This window comes from Solanum pennellii, chromosome 1 (assembly GCF_001406875.1).
Source record: "Solanum pennellii chromosome 1, SPENNV200".
Lineage (NCBI taxonomy): Eukaryota > Viridiplantae > Streptophyta > Magnoliopsida > Solanales > Solanaceae > Solanum > Solanum pennellii.
Window position 1 is genome coordinate 63306326 of NC_028637.1, and position 13033 is coordinate 63319358.

The following is a 13033-nucleotide window of genomic DNA, read 5'->3' on the forward strand; positions in this document are numbered from 1 at the left end:
TCAAGAGGTTGTGGGTTCAATCCCCACTCACCACATCTATTTTTTCTTGCATTTTTCTCACGAATTTTTTATGAAATTTTCATTTAGTGAGGTCATGGGTTCAATCCCCAATGACCTCACATTTTAAAAAAAAAAATTAAACGAAGCTCTTTTTTTAAAAAGTTAGCCGAGACTACAAATTCCAGCAGTTTGGAAATTTAGTCTCTTCCAATCCATTTTTATTTTAATCTTTTGTTGATTTTTTTGTAGCTTTCATGTAATGATGTCTTGGGTTCAATCCTTAGTGATTTCACTTATTTTACATTCAGTTTTCATTGCATTTTGTACCACTTTGTTTGGCCTAACCCAACCTACCAAATGCTGGAAATTTGTTCACTATCTTCAGTTTCTTTTCATCATTATTCATACGTTAATTCTTAAGGCATTTCGTGGATCATTTGGTGGATCTTTAAGTGTTTTCTTTTTATGATTATATTCAACTAACAATCACCATTATATCCAGCAACATTACACTACTTTTACACCTCATGATCTACACAAATATTCGCACATAAAATTAAACCATAAAAACATATCATTTTTCACATACTTTCGGTTGACATAACTTAACATGCTTACAATTCCAAACACATAATCATGAACACATTATCATGAAAATCACACTTCATACTTAAGCTACCAGCAAACATACCAACAACATGATCGCTAACGTAATATCACATTGAGATCAAAGGGATACTAGGGACAAGGAGTTCGACAGGAATGAGAACAACCCTAGTTTCAAGATTCGTTGAATTCATGGGAAAGAAATTCTCTTGGAGAAAGGAGTCCAGGAGAGAAACCCATACCTGATTTCAATGTTGTTCAACCCACGACTTGATGCCCAAAAACCTTCTCCAAACTCACGTCCAAATCCTGAAACTCCAACACAAACCCGGCGGAACTTTGATTTACGTTTTTGGTTAGCTTGTTTGTTTATATTTTTCGTGTAAGTTTTTCAAGTGTGAAGAACTTTTGTAGCTTTTCTATTCTTGTGTTTTTTTAGCCATAGAGAACGTGAAGAAAAGAGAGAGAGAGGCACATCGTGAGAGTAGATGAAACGTGAAAAAAAAAGAAAGGTTCCTTAGGATTAGGATTCTAGTAGAGACTTAGTCAAAATAAGGTTTGTTCAAATGTTAAAATCTGGTTTGTTATTGAATTACATGTTAAATGACAATAATTCCCATACGAAAAATGATATTGTAAACCTCAATTTAATCCACTTAAATGTTAATTCCATCGAGGTTCTAACCCATGACGTCCCCATCACGAAAACAGGTCCCTCCGGGTTGACCCGACCCAAACCGCTCCATTAATTAATTAATTAATTATTAATAATCTGATTTTTCTTTTTTTCTTAAATCAGTACTTAAATATTAATTAATTAAATTAATCCCACCAATATAAATAATCAAGTTAAATCATTGCTCCCACCTAGGTTCGAACCTGGGTGGAGCAAGATTTTGCTCAATGGGCAATTTCGGCCCTTTATACCCAAAATGTCCCTCCACCTTATTAATTAAATAATTAATTACATATTTAGGGTAATTACGATACTTCCCTTAGCCTGGAAAAAAACCATTTTACCCTAGACCCTCAAAACTTAAGATTTCCCCCTTTTTAAGTCCGGTAAAAACTCATCCGAGTAAATCTTCATATTCGAGAGCCCTACATGGCTGGACCCAAACTTTCCTAGCTCAACTAACTCCCCAAGTTAGTTGGCTTGGCTGTCGCAAGGGTTTAGAGGTCAGGTTCTACGCGCATTAATCCGTGTGAACCCGGTCTAATCGTAGGCATTCTAGACACATTAAGCATTACTTAGCATATCCATTTTTAGGGTTGTTACATTATCCCCCCCCCCCCGGGAAAATTCATCCCTGAATGACACTACACATCATTTTAAAATAAAGAGGGTGATTTTCGAAAATATCTTAACATACTTGAGACTTTACTCTTTGTGTTTTACACTTACTCTGGATAATGCATATTACTCAAGCTTATATGAAGCTTCATATTTGAGACTGAGGAACTTCCTTCTCAATCGCACTTAACTTGATGCACCTCACAACTCATGCAACACAAAAAAATCATGTCCACACTATTCAAAAATAACAACATGATATGCAAACATGAATTCATATTAACTCACATAGTGCAATTATTACTCATATGATTTTTGGACTTACAACACCAAGACAACTATTGCACTATAACTTAAAGATTCTTAAACAAAACCAGCCTTAGGAGGAGTATATCTAACCACTTACATAACATCTTGTTGGCCTTAAGATTTGAAATTATATGGCTTTGTTGGATTGTTCCACGCCCTCACTACCCTGGTTTGATAGTCTATGGTAGCATTAACACTTATGGAGAAGATCCATACCTAAGCTATTTAATGCTTTTTGTTGGTGAATATCTGATTCACATATTATTAGGTTGGTGCACATCCTTGAAACCTACTAGCAGCTTCGCATTAATAGACTAAGGAACTCCTTCCTAAACTAGTCTCATCAAAGCATACAACATAAATAAACACATAAGTCACATAATTCAGCAACCAACATGGTGACTCCAACATATTAACTTCATACTAGTGCATAAAACTATACACATGAAAAACTAAATTAGGCTAAGTACCCAAGACATCACCAAAGGTGTTTTACCCTACACCCCTAGACTTGAATGCGAAGAATCATTTCCTCCTTGGAGCCTCTTCACTTGGATCATTCGGCTGAACTTTCTCCTTCCCTTTTTCTCGACCTCTCATATACGGACAACCTTTCATCATGTGACTCGGTTTGCTACAACTATAACAAGCGTTAGAGCCCCTCGTACACCCTCCTCCATGAAGTTTCCCACACTTCCTAAAAGGTGGCCCCTCCTCAGGTGTATCTACTTCATTGTTTCTCTTAACTCTGGGCTACGAATCCCTATCATAACGACCCTTGGATGAACTTGACTCCCTTTGATGGGAGAGTCCCTTCTTAAACCTGGGCTTATCCCTTATTTCAGTATTACTCTTCCTTGAAAAATTCTTCTCAGCTTGCCTTGACCTATTCCCTGCCCTAGTATGTTTCCTCTTCCTGCTTTCCTCCACTTGTTGGACATGAACCATAAGCTTAGAATGGCCCAAGCTGGCATGCAGCATAGCTGCCCTACACTCCTCCTCGAGATTCTCAGCAATCTTAGATCCAGTGTAAATGGGAGGATTCATACTCGTGAAGTCCCTTAACCTACTAGCCATGAAGCTGGCAGGTGGGTTCTTCTTGGGAACACCTTGTTGCTATGCCTGGGCTGTCATAGCCTGAGCTTGTAAGGTAATGGCGTGGGCCATCTGTACCAGAGTTGTCCTTACTTCTCCATCTGTCACCCCAGCAGGGTTAACAGGCAGATCATTTCAGTAGCTGGGTCCTGGGGAGGAACTTGGTTGCCCCCAATAGCTGCTTCTCCTCTTCCCTGATCAGCGTTCCTCCTTGTGTTCATTTTTAACAAAAAATAGAATTGATGTTAGATATGCTCATAACACCAAGTAATCATACATTAGAGAAAGCACGATAAGATCAGAAGAAGGGAAATTTTCCTAAGCATCATGCAGACTCTAAATTAGGATAGTGGTGCACTTCACTACCATGACTTGAAAACTACTCGATATGGTTGTTTAAAATTTATTACTCTCCGAATTTAACCTAATGCTATGATACCAACTTTGTCATGACCAGAGTTTAGACCCCAGATGAAACCGGCATCGTTGACCACTTAGAGGTCGCAAACAAGCCTACATACGTCATCGTTACTTCATCTAGGTTAATTTTAGCATAAAATTTGAAGTTTTTGTTACTTTAACATTCATAAAAGACATTCTACTTAAACTAATAAACGTTCACAATCAACCATCTAATATTAAGATCATCAAATAAAAGAAATAGTTCCATACTACACTAAGTGTATACTTGCCAAAATGGAACCAATAAAATGTCTGAAATAAGATGCGAAACAAACGCTAGTAGAACATACTCCACTAACTCAAATTTACATCTAAGCTAGAATATAATGGAAAAGCGTCCTAGAAAGAATGAGGGCTTGCAAAGTTTGGATGAATGCTCCACGTCCGGATAGCTTCAGCGTCGACCTGTAAGCTCTAACGTCCACCTGTGCCAGCACCTAAAAATGTAGAGTTGTATGGGATTAGTATACACTTGTACTAAGTATGGGTATATGCAAGCACACACCAGGACATGCATGATTAAGAAGAGCTCTATCCTATCGATATAAATTATGGAAAGTCAAGTCAGTGGACTTGCCAATTTCGGATTAGAAACGTCATGCCAAGAGAGTAACATGCATCATCATACTTATCATTTTGCAAAAAACACATAACATATTACACATATCATATCACATAGTTAATATCATTCTTTCATATGCCATGAGACCTTGGAATCATGGAGCTTACATTAGGACTTCCCAAAATGAGGGGTCAACATATGGGACCTCAACTAGAAAGCCTTCTTTAACAAACACAGAGTCTGCTCCATTGATTCATACGTACTTCATTTTCATTCTTTCATATACTAGTGCACCCACCAGTCATACCTAGGATGTAGTTTAAGACTCTCTTCGGGTTCGCTGTGCAATGACAAAGAATAACCTAGTGTTACTACTTAAGTCTAGCTCACCGCTTGATTATCCTATCCTAACACCTTTGATATCGTTCATTTCATTATGAGAATTCGTTAAGACTGGCCTCATTCTTTCTTTGGGAACTTTAACCTTAACCAACATAGATCATATGAGCATCATGAAATTCAGTGTGTAGTCCCCACACCGAAAAGAGGTGGAATTACCGGCCAAAGTGAACCAAAACATGCTAGCATATATAGGGAATCGAACCCTGCTAGATCCCTATATTAGCAGTATAGGTCCAAAGACTAGGAGATATAAGGAGACCCATACCCGGCATGCCAGACAGTCTCATCTCATGAGAGTTACGTGACATCATAGCTCATTAGATGATTTCTCATCTCATCATTAGTATTAAGTATGCATTAACTTCAATACTTTCATGAGAGTGTTCATAGATACTGGTCTCTTCATTAGCTTTCGACTCTCATAGGTGAGTACGTTTTGGTAACATTTACTTAGGCTCATTTGAGATTGCTCTCATCTTTAACATTAGCCTCTTATCATATTGTCACATCTTTCATTAACTTTAACACATTTGCTTTTCATAATTACTCACCCCTTCATGTGAATGTTCATTTCATCATATGTCAATGTTTCACACTCTTACTTAACCCTTCTAGGGTTACATCATTTTATCACATACATCTTATACTCACCTACTTTATGCTAGACTTATGAGTCCACACATACAAGCCATGAGACTTCATTCATAGTTTGTCTAAGTGATTCATGTTTAACCAATATTATGTGGTACAAGACTATATCTTTTAGATATGCCAAGATATTGATTTCGATCTTGATAGGCAGCATTCATTAAATATTTACTTACGTATGACTTATGTGTCAATACGGAATTGGGTAAGGGAACCCGATTTTGAATCCCTTGGACAACACAATCTTATTTTACACTTGATAATTGCATTTTTCAGATTTGGGGGACCCTTGTTTGTTCCCCATCAACCCCATAATATTTCCTTTCTTTTTCTCCTCTCCTTTTTCGTTTAAGTCAAGGAGGTTGTGGGTTCAATCCCCCACAAGCTCATTATTTTTCTTCTAATTTATCTCTTAAGTTTCTCACCTATCCAAGACGTTGTGGGTTCAATCCCCACTCTCCACATTTACTTTCTCCTTTATTTTTCTCCTAACTCTCTCATCCATTCAAGAGGTCGTGGGTTCAATCCCCACTCACCACATCTATTTTTTCTTGCATTTTTCTCACGAAATTTTTATGAAATTTTCATTTAGTGAGGTCATGGGTTAAATCCCCAATGACCTCACATTTTAAAAAAGAATTTAAACGAAGCTCATTTTTTGAAAGTTGACCGAGACTAAAATTTCCAGCAGGCTGGAAATTTAGTCTCTTCCAATCCATTTTTCTCTTAATCTTTTGTTGATTTTTTTTTGTAGCTTTCATGTAATGATGCCTTGGGTTCAATCCTTAGAGATTTGACTTTTTTTACATTCATTTTTCGTTGCATTTTGCACCATTTTGTTTGGCCTAACCCAACTTACCAAATGCTGGAAATTTGTTCACTATTTTCAGCTTCTTTTTATCATCATTCATATGTTAATTCTTAAGGCATTTCGTGGATCATTTGGTGGATTTTTAAGTGTTTTCTTTTTATGATTACATTCAGCCAAAAATTACCATTACATCTAAAAACATTCACCACTTTCACACCTCATGATTTACACAAACATTCGCAGATAAAATTCAACCATAAAAACATATCATTTTTCACATACTTTCGGTATACATAATTTAACATGCTTACAATTCCAAACAAATAATCATGAACACATTATCACGAAAATCACACTTCATACTTAAACTACCAACAAACATACCAACAACATGATCTCTAACCTAGTTCACATTGAGATCAATGGGATAATTGGGACAAGGAGTTCCACAAGAACGAGAACAACCCTAGTTTCAAGATTCGTGGAATTCATGGGAAAGAAATTCTCTTGGAGAAAGGAGTCCAGGAGAGAAACTCATACCTGATTTCAATGTTGTTCAACCCACGACTTGATGCCCAAAAACATTCTCCAAATTCACGTCCAAATCCCGAAAGTCCAACACAAACCCGACGGAACTTTGCTTTACGTTTTTGGTTAGCTTGTTTGTTTATATTTTTCGTGAAAGTTCTTCAAGTGTGAAGAACTTTTGTAGCTTTTTTGTTTTTGTGTTTTGGTTAGGCAGAGAGAACGTGAAAGAAACAGAGAGAGAGGCAGATCGTGAGAGTGGATGAAACGTGAAAAAGAGAGAGGTTCCTTACGATTAGGATTGTAGTTGAGACTTAGTCAAAATAAGGTTTGTTCAAATGTTAAAATCTGATTATTATTTTTTTTGAATTATATGTTAAATGAACGTAATGCCATTACAAAAAATCAGATTATAAACCTCAATTTAATCCACTTAAATGTTGCTTCCGTCGAGGTTCGAACCAGCGACGTCCCCATCGCGAAAATAGGTCCCTCCGGGTCAACCTTACCCAAATAGCCCCATTAATTAATTAATTAATTAATAATAATCTGATTTTCCTTTTTTTCTTAAATCAGCATTTAAATATTAATTAATTAAATTAATTCACCAATACGAATAATCAAGTTAAATCATTGCTACCACCTAGGTTCGAACCTGGGTGGAGCAAGATTTTGCTCAATGGGCAATTTCAGCCCTTATGACCCAAAATGTCCCTACACCTTATTAATTAAATAATTAATTACATATTTAGGGTAATTACGATACTTCCCTTAGCCTGGAAAAAGACCATTTTACCCCTAGACCCTCAAAACTTAAGATTTCCTCCTTTTTAAGTCTGGTAAAGACTCATTCGAGTAAATCTTCATATTCGGGAGCCCTATATGGCTGGACCCAAACTTTCCTAACTCAACTAATTTCACAAGTTAGTTGGCTTAGATGTCGCAAGGGTTCAGTGGTCTGGTTCTACGCGCACCAATCCGTGTGAACCCGTTCTAATCATAGGCATTCTAGACACATTAAGCATTACTTAGCATATCAATTTTTAGGGTTGTTACAATATGAGTCCTATGACGTACTATGTTTATGTTTCTATTGGAATGGATAGGGTGACTTGTAGTAGACTTAGTTGTTCCTCCGTGCTACTTGAATGTGATTGTACATGTGTTAAGATGATGATATGTGTGTCTTGTTTTGATAAACCTATGTCCCTCTACTTGATACATGAAGAATATGAATATGACTCTTGACTTAGTAGGCTTAAGCACCTTTGTCATGTATATGTATGTATGATTAAAATATGACCTTGAACATGGTTAAGAGGATCATTTACTTGGAACCTTCAAACTAGAAAGAATGTTATGTTATCCTTGAAGTTGAAAGCCGTAATGGTATTTTTCTTGTGCGAATGATGGACTTAGGGATAGGTTGTACGGAACGGCATGAAACCATCACTAAGAAAGTCATTGAGCTATGGTCATTGACCATTGAGTGGCAGTCCTAGTAGGCCCATCATTGGTAAAGTGTATTGTGATTTGGTAGTGACTAAAATATGGTACCTCTTCATATGCCCTTGTGATTGAACTTACTTTATGAGAACATCGCTAGCACCAAGTGAGTATGCTTGGGAGTGACTCTACTTAAGTTGAGACTATAGTATAAAGAAACACTTGATATTCCTTAACCATGTGCCTACACGGGATGTGTCCTAGTTCTATTTTTGGCAAGTAGAACACCCTCCATCAAAGTAGGGTAGACTTCGAATTCCATGCCTAGCTAGTATGGTCTATGTCGGTTAATGCCTATTCTCATCATGTGGGATGCATTTTAGTATTGGAGAAGTTTTACAAAGTGTAGGTAGTGGAATGGGATGTTATATAGACATTGCACGAGTAGCTTTGAAGATGCTAGGATGAGGGTTCCCTAGGTCTTCCAAGACCATTATGTGAAAGTCCTTAATTGTTGAATGTCTCTTAAATGGATTAATTAACATATTTGACTTAAGTTAATGCATGTAAATTAAAAGGTACTTATCTAGAGTAGCTTTAAGGATTGCTTAGGTAGGCTTGAAGAGGGTGTATAGGCGGTCTCTTCATGTCTTACTCAAGAGAGTCTTAGAGTAATTCTAGGTAGGGAGTCTAATGATGAAATGGGAATAATCTTATCTTAGGATGTCTTGAGGATCACTTAGGTGTGTGTGAAGGGGTTGTATGGGCGACCGTTTCATATCTTACTTGAGTGAGTCTAGGAGGACCTTTGCTAGGAGATATATGTGCTTATATGGTTGGAAGTGATGTTGATGCTATAATGTGGATTACTTGAAATGTGACTTATGTGTATATGTTGACTTGAAGTGGTTGTTTATACTTGTGATGAGGTTTTCTATCAAAAAGAGCATGAAAGTATATCATAACTCAAATGTCCTTTTAGAATGATTTTATTGCATGTTACCATACTTAGTGCATTCTAATGTACTAATTCCATATACTACCTTATCTCTAAAGGTGTAGGTGGAATTTTAGAGGAGTCATTTGAAGTGAAGCTTGGAGTTAGCATCCATTCAAGCAAGTTGTGGTATGTCCTCAATTGATTCGAGGACATAGTCATGTTTAGCTTTTCTAGTTATGAAACATTGTATTAGACTTTGATATTTCCTATTATGTTAGTGTATGGGTTGTGACCCAAGATATTCATGTGTCTAAGATGGCTACAAGAGACTTAGCCTTTTCCTATGATTTTCCATAAAAGAGATTTTGAAGTATTATTCAATTGTTGTGGAAAGTTTTAATTCCGTACTACTTTTCATATATACATATGCGATGAATGATGTCTCAGTGCTTGTGCAAGACCTTTGAGAGGTCGAGTACGCTGTGGGGCGACTTGAAGGATGACTTATCAACTAGGATGTACTTTGGGTCGTGATAGGTTCTCCTATCTGTTGTAGAGAAGATAATTAACTCAGCGTGATAAAACTAGTACATAATCTTCATTTTGATTGAACCTTAACAAAATTTGTCTTGGATCAAGTAAGAATATTAAACACTTTCCCTTGGTACCAATATGTTTCGATAAAATTGACCTTAGTACCTTCAAATCTGGTGCACCATGGGATAATTTCAACACCATTGCTTGATGTAATCCCTCTTCAATCGTAAAGTCTTGCTTTTCCTCCATTGAAAACGTGAAAGTAGGTTCTCCATAAATTATTTCGATTGATTTTACAATTGTTTTTGAGTTACTTAGGGAAGATTGTTTAGGATTTATAGTATTGGAATTAAAAAGGGTGGCGTATGTGGTGGTTTGGGGTGGTGGGACGGGTTGAACACCCTTGAAAGGAGGTCGTCCAGGGCCTTAGTAGCCATGGATGCTGCCTGCCGACCTAGGGTCAAAATGTTGCTTTATAACCTCCATTTTCTGGTGGTTGATTGTTGTTTTTACCTTAAAAAAATAATGCTACATTTAAGCATGAAGCATTGGTTATTCTCATCATTCTTTTAGAGCAGGCAAAATAGAGGTAACTGAATCTGGTTCATATGCATTAGGATAACGAATAATAAGTAAAAATAACTAAATCATCAATTTAGTTCTACACTTAAATATGATAATTATGTAATGGAAAAAATTGGTTACTATTAATTAGGAAAGAAAAAAACCAAGAGGAAAAGCTTGTACAAAATAAGGATTGAGCAAAAACAGAAGTTGCAAATGAATACGAACTAAAATCAAAATAACATAGATCATATCTTATTTATAACGAAGTACATAAAGCATTTGTATAGAATAATTACACGTCAAACATGGTAAATCAAATTCAAATACTATAAAAGATTTACAATTTCTACTCCTAACAGAAAGTATCAAAAACTATATGCATGCCTCGACTTAGGTCACAAACTTCATATAATGAGGTGGAAATCACAAAATATAAGTAGGTTTCTTTCTAATAGATTGAAAGTAGTATATAATTTCCTCAAGGAGTAGCAGGTTTGTAAGATGGAGAAATTGAAGGAAGAGTTGGTTTAGGTAGTTCTGGAATTTCAGGCTTTAGCATAGGTGGGACTTTTAGCTTCGGAAAGTCAAGTCTTTTGACTTTGGTAGTTCTGGGATTTCAGAATTTGGCATAGTTGGTAATTTTGTCTTTGGTAATTCTGGGATTTCAAGCGCTGGCATAGTTGGTACTTCTTGCTTTAGATGTTTAGGGACTTCTATCTTTGGTAGTTCTGGAATTTAAGATTTTGGAATAGTTGGGACTTTTAACTTTGGAAGCTAGGGGACTTTTGGCTTTGGTAGTTCTAGGATTTCAGGCTTTGGCATAATTGGAACTTTTAGCTTTGGAAGCTCTGGGCTTTTGGCTTTTGGTAGTTTTGGGACTTCAGGCTTTGCCATAGTTGGTACTTCTAGCTTTGGAAGTTCTTCTGGAATTTCAGGCTTTGTCATAGTTGGTACTTCTAACTTTGCTAGTTCTGTGATTCCAGGCTTTGTTGTAGTTGGTATTTCTGGCTTTGACGTAGTTGGTACTTCAGGATTTGGCATTGTTGGGACTTTTAGCTCTAGAAGGTCTAGGGCTTTTGGCTTTGGTAGTTATCAAATTTCAGACTTTGGAATAACTAGAGGAAGCTCAGTCTTTGGTGACACTGGGATTTCAGGTTTTTTCAAGGGAGGAAACTCAGATTTTAGTATTGTTGGAATCTTAGGCTTTGTCATAATAGAAATCTCGGGTTATGGTATAGCTAGGATCTCATGCTTTTGCAAAAGGTGTTGGTATAGTTGGTGTTGGTAATGTATTAGCATTTTAATATTAATATATAATATTAGTTTGCTTAGTTTTAGGGATTAAAATATTGATGTTTGGTTGACTTTCTCATATGTTACAGAAGTAATGACAATTACTTCTTGCTTAGTGCATTACTCCATTTTTGAGTTATTGCATAACATTACTTCATTTGGAGTTATTGCATAGCATTAGTCCATTTTCTAGTTAATGTAAATGTTATTGATCCTTGTTGCATGTCACCAATGGTTGGATTTCACCATTCAGCCAGCAGAAACTTTTGTAACTTCTTATATATTATTTTCTTTCTTTATTTCTCCATTATACCTTGTAAGCTATGTAACTCCTAATGCCATTTGTCTTTACTATTTACCACTCCATTATCTTCTTATTCATTACTAGAAAGTCTTTCTCAATTATAAATAGTGGTGGTCTTCATTTGGTTTAGTACACACAAGAAAATAGAGAGTGCAAAAAGTTAGTCAAAAAGAGAGTTCTTATTAGTTGAAGGGAGATGTTCTATATGTGGAGCTTCGGACTCAACTTTTGTCTAGAGTTATTGAGTTATACTTTGTGTTAAGACTATTGTATCCTCAAGGGGACGAGTAAAGAAGGACTACTGCTGGACCGGTGGAAAACATTTGTTTCAGTGGGCTTCAATCTCCTTAAAGAGAGCGAAATATTCGCGTCTCGGCCTGAAGAAACTTTTATTTCTACATTTTATTTTCAATTATAATCTTGTTTATTTTATTATATTGTAATCTTTTCACTAACAGTTGGTACCTCTGCCTTTTTTATGGCTAGAGGAACTTGATTAGTCTTTGGCACTTCAAGAACTTCTGGCTTTTTCCTAAGGAAACTCGAGTTTTGGCATTGTTGGTTACCAGGCTTTTGCATAGCTTGAATCATGGGTTTCGACACATCTAGAATCTCATACTTTTGTAAAGTCGATAATTCAGGATTTTGTATAGCTAATATTTTAGGGTTTGACAAATTTGGTAACTCTGTCTTAGGGAAAGTTGGTAGCTTAAGCTTTGGAACAACGGGGATCTTAGGCTTTGGCGGAGTTTGGATTTCAAGATTTGGCAAGGTTGTAAACTTGGTAGATCTGGTTTAGGCATCTTAGGGACAGGCGTATCTAGGAGGTGGAGTACACCACACCAGTTATGATCCATGAATGAAGAAAAAATTAAGAAATGCAAGTAGTAAGAGGGAAGATAAGTGGTAATGTTGACCCATTTTTATGCAGATGGTTGAGAAGAATTGGCATTGGTGACACCTTAATAACTTAATGTACTCTATACCCAATTAATTTATTTTTGATTTATTTTCTGATGTTGGACTTTTAAAAAAGGACAAAGTGTAGGGTCATGGGTCTCTTTGGGTTTTTAAAAACTTGAGGTATACTTTTTAAAGTGGGGTCATGGGCTTGTTTATTGTTTTTAAAACTAGGGGAAAATGTATATCTTTACAAAAATATATTATAATCCCAACACATTTTACCTAATTTTATATTAAAATCTGATTTAAAATGTTAATATATATATATA